A 7162-nucleotide genomic window follows, 5' to 3' on the forward strand; every position below is an offset into this window, starting at 1 on the left:
AGAAAACTCAAAACGAAACCTAAACAACACCAGCAAAACAAATAAAACACCCCCCAAAAACTCAAGACAAAACCCACAAATATCCTCAATCCCAGCCAGGCATTTAGGAGCCGGGGATTGTCACTGCGTCCTCTGGCCAAGGGCACAGTGGTAAGGAGAGTGGTTCGCTGGTCATAAGCTGGATTAGAGGGTGAGCTCTTAGCAAACGGGCAGATGGGTCCGATTACTAAAGCCCACGATCCGACGCAACTCACTGTCTTACGCTTAATACACTCAGCTAATTTCACAGGGAGCAAGCCACTCACAGCCCTGCCCCTCTGTCCCTAGCCATTCCAACATTTTATATTGTCTCATCATTGGCATTGCTGGGGACTGAACCTAGGGCCTTATGCACTGAGCTGGGTCCCTGTCTCTTAAAATGTAAAAGCATGAATGTAGCAGGGCTTTTGTCAAGACTCCTGTTTCAATTAAATTAATGAGAGCCAGCGGATTAGATAGCTCTTGTGGAATTCCCACATTCCAGCCCTTGGGCGCAACATCGTGTTGACGTAAAACGCAGAATGCTTCGTGAAGCAAAAATAATCCTTCTGATTCATATTTTATTTCACTGGGCTCTAAGTACTAGGCAAGCATTTGCTTTTGGGTTTGCTTAAAAATTTGTCTGGCTTCCACGGGCATACGTCACACACATACCTACCCACGCCAGGCCGGGGGTCGGCAAGGGGAGTCATAGTCTTTCATTCATATTGGAAGGTGTGCCCAGCTTCTCCTGCATATAAGTGTCACTCCTCATCCGCTGGGAAAGGCGTGTAGGCATTCTGGCGGCTTCGATTCAGAGGAACCTCTGTGAGTCAGTCAGGTCATCAGTATGTTCCAGGACACTGTCTTTCCCTACAAATAGTTCACTGTCTAGGTGCTCTGTTTCACCTGAGCACACCTTTTTGTTTTTCTTTTTGTGAGGTAGGGTCTGGCCCAGACTGACCTGGAATTCACGATGGAGTCTCAGGCTGGCCTCGAACTCACAGCGATCCTCCTGCCTCTGCTTCGACCTCCTGAGTGCTGGGATTAGAGATGTGTGCCACCTTGCCTGACCTGGGCACAACTTTGACCGTGTTTTGTAGCAGCACGTGCTCTCTTGCTGGGATCTTCTTTTGGCCAAGGTAATAACTGAGTAGAACTAAGACTTTTAGTCTATGTTAGCATGTTTCTAATTAAAGTCCTGGGGTTGGAAGCTGCAAGTTATGTTCTTTTTGCTTATTTTTTTCCCCAAAATATATTTTTATTGAATTAATAAGATCTTGAATGTCTAAAACATACATATTGTCACAAATTACCATTTTTTATTTTGTGTCTAATTATTATTAACAACGTAGTTCATATGGCTACGTCATGTGTTGCTACCCTCTTTTCCCTCAGCCCTGCCCCCATTCCACTGGGGATGCTCCTCAGTGGGGTTGCAGGTATTTCCTACGGGGATGTTAGAAGTCCCTTAGAGTATAAATATATAATCTTGATTTTATTTTTGCTTAAAATGTTTGCCTTATGTATTTTAAGGTCTACATTCTCCTCACTAACCTATTTGAAAATGCTGCACAAATGGCCTCAACATAATAGACTGAAAAAGATCCTTTGGGCTGGAGAGATGGCCCAGTGGTTAAAGAAACTGCTTGCAAAGCCTGACAACCTGGGTTCAATTTCCCAGTACCTACAAAAGCTAGATGCACAAAGTGGCACATGTGTCTGGAGTTCATTTGCAGTGACAAGAGGCCGTTGGGCACCCATGTTTTTTTTTTCTCTCTCTGCTTGCAAATAACTAAATTTATATATATATATATATATATATTATATATATATAATTCAGGTAAACTCTAAACTTTACTCAGTGCTCTTCAATTGAGGACATACATTAGTACTTTTACTTTTGCTTTTAGATGGTTGCTTGAAAGATAACATATTTAAAACATTATCTCTAAATTCCCACTTATGATAAAATTTCATTTCCACTGGGGGTGGGCATTGCTGATTAGGATCTCATATAGCTTTTCAGCAGACAGTCGTTGTTCTAAACTTGTAATCTCTTGTTTCTCCCCTCCCCAACCTAGTTTTACACACAGAAATTCTCCCTTAGTAAATACTGCACAATTATTTCATGGCATTAAAGCCCACTTTAATTTCTCAAAGCAAAAGTCACCCTGCTGAAGTTCTGCCCTTCTTTTTTTCTTTTCCTTTGGTTTTTGGAGGTAGGGTTTCACTTTAGCCCAGGCTGACCTAGAATTCACTATGTAGTCTCAGTCTGGCCTCGAACTCAGGGTGATCCTCTTACTTCTGCTTCCCGAGTCCTAGGGACTAAAGGTGTGTGCCACCATGCCCAGCAAGTTCTGCCCCTCTTTAACAGTCATGACTGAAAAATCATCTCCTCTGTTATACTGAAAGCCAACTAGGATTTGACAGGTATGAATCTGGGCGCTAATACTATCTCTTAAAGAACAAAATAATGAAAGACTAAAATACTAAAACAAAATTTTATTACAATGACTTAAATTATTGGATTAAAATATATTTAAATTCCACTTTATTAAGTATTAGGGGACAGGGAGATGGCACAGTGGATAAAATACTTGCTGCTCCAGACAGGGAACCTGAGTTTGATCCCCAAACCCCATGTCAAAAGCTAGAAGCCACAGCAGACTGTTGTAATCCAGCACACCAAATGAGAGATGGGAGGCTGGAGAATTTCCCAGAAGCTCCTGGCGAGCATAGTAGAGAACACCCAGAGAGTGAAACTCCAGAGAGCCAAGCCCTGTGTCATGTGAGGTAGAAAAGCAAAGACTAACCCAAAAGCTGTCCTCTGATTGCCCATGTGTGCATGTCCACACACACCACACACACACAGTAAATTATATATTTTAAAAATATTTATTATAGAGAGGTGGAGGGAGGGAGGGGGAGAGGGGGAGAGAAATGGGTGCCCTTCTGCTCACTGCAAATGTACTCCAGATGCATGTGCCACTTTGTGCATCTGGCTTAATGTGGATATTGGGGAATTGAACCTGGGCCTGAAGGCTTTACAAACAAGAGCTTTTAACTGTGGAGCCATCTTGCTGTTTTTCTTAATGCATTTAATTTTATCCCAAATTATGCTTTTATTGATTCGTTTGTTTCCTTTCTGTTTTCTCATAGTGTACACTGGGTGAGAGAGGACATTGACGTTTTTCTCACTTATGTATCCCCATCTCTGAGAATAGTGCTTGACATATTCTCAGTGGTTGATAGATTTCTTGAGAGGAAAGACAACGAGTCAATCAATTGCAATTAGGTTGAAAGGCTTGTTTCATAGTCATCCATGTCCACTGAAGGCAAGTGAACTACTCCTCAGGACAGCAGTGGCCTTGGAGGCCGCTGTGTAACACGCAGCTTACAAACAAGGTTCAGAGCAGTTGCTGCCTTCTTTGCCGTTTCCCAGGAATGAGTCTTCTGCTGCAAAGTGGTGTCGCTTGGCTCTTGCTTTCTGGACGGAAATGATTCAGTTGCAGACAGTTTAAGCAGAAGCTTCCTCAGCACAGCAAGGCAAAGCAATCATCCCACAGAAGGCTTGAAGCAGGCTGTCTCACAGGGAGAAGCAACCCCGTGGGTTCTGCACTGTGGATCTTGAAGCTTTTATGACTATTTAAGACATAGGGGACATATTTATGGGGTGAGGAGATCCTCTTTCCCTAACCATGGTGGACCAGGTTTCTCTCTTTTAGGGTCCTTCCTGCATGATCCTCTAGAAAAGCCCATGGAAGCAGGGAGGCTGGCAAGGCCACCGTGAATCATATATCAAAGCTGGTGCTTTTGAGAGTGCATATGCTTCCTGAGTGCCTGGGTGTGGCAGAATGCCTTGGAGCCTTCGCTTTTGGTAACTGGGAATAACCTTCCTGCAACCTCTGAGAGGTTTAACCACAAAGGGGCATCTGACCATCGGGAGATGTAGCGACCAAGACACGGCCGCCGTTTTCTTGGTGACCTCCTGTGTAACTCCTGTTTGAGACTGCTCAAGGTCCCGTCATCAGCCAATGTCAAGGCTGTCTGTTGACTGAGAGATCCTGACACCCCAACGTTTAAAACATTTTAAAGAACTTTAAAATATTTATTCATTTATAAGGAGAGAGAGAGAGAGAGAGAGAGAGAGGGAGAGAGAAAGGGAGTGGAGGGGAGAAGAGAAGATCAGACAGAGAGAATGGGCACACCAGCCACTGCAAACAAACTCCACTTTGTGCATCTGGCTTTACATGGGTACTGGAAATTGAGCCTGGGTCATAAGGCTTTGCAGGCAAGTGCCTTAACCACTAAGTCATCTCTCCAGCCCCTGCAGCATTTTTAAAGTGAGGGTTCATCATGAAAGCTGGGTTCAGGGTTCTACTTGTGGGGCTGCCCACTCAAGAACAGGGCTTGGGCTGTCTCCTGGGACTCTCTCCCCTCCTTCACCACTAGTATTTGTTTATCATCTACATTACAAGACTACAAGCTATAGTTGTGTGAAATCATGTCTCATCATGATTTAATAGATCATCTGTATAAATACTGATGAGCTGTGTGACCTACTCAGCTTTAGAAACTCAATGGTATCTGACCCAAGGAATTTCCCAAAGTAGTAATAATCCCATTAGTGGAACTGAACTTTAGAAAGCTATCACATTCAGACAGCAGGTCCTTCACCACAGGCTTTTCTTTTTTTTGAACATTAATTTTGTGCCTATAATTAAGGTTGGTTTGTGATGTTTTTTCACATCCTTCTCCAAGGAAGGCTGTTGCTGTATCCCTAGTCCGTGGTGCACTGTATGGTACCGAAGTGCTAACCCTCATGAAGGCCAGTAAGATGGCAGAAAGATATTCCCCAGGACTAAGAACAGAGATGACTTAGAGAAAAGATGTCTGGGATGGGCCTTCGGTCTCAAGTCTATCTGGGCAAAGAGGCCATGTGAAGTGAGAAAAATGTCTTGGGCCAGGTATGGTGGCACACGCCTTTAATCCTAGCACTTGGGAGGCAGGGATAGGTGGATCGCCGTGAGTTCAAGTCCAGCCTGGAACAACAGCGTGAGTTCCCGGTCAGCCTGGGCTAGAAGGAGACCGTACCTTGAAAATACACACACACAAAGTCTTGGGAAGTAAAAGGAACAATGGAAATCTCTCTCTCTCCATACATACACACACACATACATGTATATGTATAATATATGGTTGTAATCAGTATAAACACCTAGTAGAGAAATGTCAGTGGCTCCTGTTTATGTCGTTAACCCCCAGGACATAAGGAACTGCACTAAGAAGACACGCCCAGTAGCATGGTTTCTTTCCTTTCCTCTTCTTCCCTTACTTTCTTCCTTTTCGTTCTGTGTTGGGGATGGAACCCAGGGCTGCATGCACGCTAGGCAAGTGCTCTTCCACGGCACGTGAGCTATGACCGACGCTGCCGGTGGCCACAGAAGCAAGGGAGGCTCCCTGCAGCCAGGGTGCAGGGGCCGTATTCCACAGGTACGCCCCTGGCCCGCCTTCACTTCTACAGGACTCGCTGGTATTTTCGTAGACCCACATGCAAGGTTATAGAGCACGTATACAAAGGGATTTCCCAGTCACAACAGAATTTACGTTGAGTTACAGTACTTAAGACTGTCTTCCATCCTATCCTGGATATGTCAAGGGCATGTGGACACTTTGAATTTCCAAAGTGGCCACTTTTAAGCAATGTAACCCAGGTTGACCCTTACAGTAATAATCAGCAATAATCAGCCACAACCTGCTATTTCATAAACCCTACTGTTTTGACTACCCAGCATTGTCGTGGGTGGTGTACTTCGGATCACAGGTGTCACTTCCTGGTAAGGTCACCACCATCCCTTTCTGTCTCCTGTCAGAGCTTCCATGTTGGCATGGTCTGTGGAGACCCAGCCATTCTAGTTTTCTACAGTGTTCCTTACATTTCTAGTCTTCTGTCAGCCTTTTGCCTTTGAGTCACAGGTATCTGACACAGTCCAATGCTCCTAGATTCTTGGAGGTGCCAAGTTTTCTGCTTACTGTATACTGTCCCTCTTATATATTTTTCTTACTTGGAGTACAATTCTGAGAGCTTGTTTTGGCTCAAATGGACTGCCTTGTGCGTTCTGTGAGGAATCATTGCCAGAGGTTAATTCTGCTTCCTCCTGGGCCTCACCAGATCACAGCAGAATTTCTTGAAAATTCTATCCCACACAGGTTGTTTAAAGGCAATTATAGCATCTAGCACGAGTTTTGGTTTCTTATGGAAGGTTCAGTCTCTGCTCACAGTCCCAGGGAGTGAGCCTTGTTCATGCCCTCTCTAAGTTGCCAGAGGCCTGGTGCCTCTGGCTCACCTGTCCCAGGGCTGAGGATTGAAGCCATGACCTCACGCAAGCCCAACAAGTGTTTAGCCAGTTACCTTCCTGTTGCTGGCACAAAGCACCTGACTAAAAGCTGCTAGAAAGTGTTGATTTTGGCTCACAGACTCAAGGGGAAGCTCCATGATGGAAGCTGGACATCACCTCCCGACCAACATCAGCAGGTGAGTGTGCCCAACACCCACTAGGGGGAGCTGGCTGTGATTCCCATAAGCCGGTCGCAGCAAAACTCCTTCAGCAAGGCCCTGTTCCCATGTTGCCACCAGCTGGGGACCCAGCACTCAGAACAAGTGAGTTTACAGGGGACACTCGAGTTAAAGCACCACAGCCACTTAACTACAGCCCAGCCCCAGGTTCCGTCAACCCAATCCAAGTGTCTAGGGGTTTCCACACCGCAGGCAGTGTCTCTAACAGTCCAATGGGAAAAGCCTCTAACCCTGGTTTCTACCACCTCTGCAAGACCTCATCATTAGGATTTTAAGTTCTGATTTTTTTTTTTACAAATGTGCCTACAAATCTATTGTCAGTATTTGAATACTATACATATTTTGAAAAATATTTTTATTTACTTATTTGAAAGGGACAAAGAAAGCCAGAGAATGGGCATGCCAGGATCTTCAGCCACAGCAAATATAAACTCCAGACGCATGTGCCATCTTGTGCATCTGGCTTATGTGGGTCCTGGGAAATCGAACCTGGGTCTTTGGGCTTTGCAGGCAAGTGCCTTAGCTGCTAGGCCATCTCTCCAGCACCCAGTACACTATATTTCG

Source organism: Jaculus jaculus, chromosome 15, assembly GCF_020740685.1.
Source record: "Jaculus jaculus isolate mJacJac1 chromosome 15, mJacJac1.mat.Y.cur, whole genome shotgun sequence".
NCBI lineage: Eukaryota > Metazoa > Chordata > Mammalia > Rodentia > Dipodidae > Jaculus > Jaculus jaculus.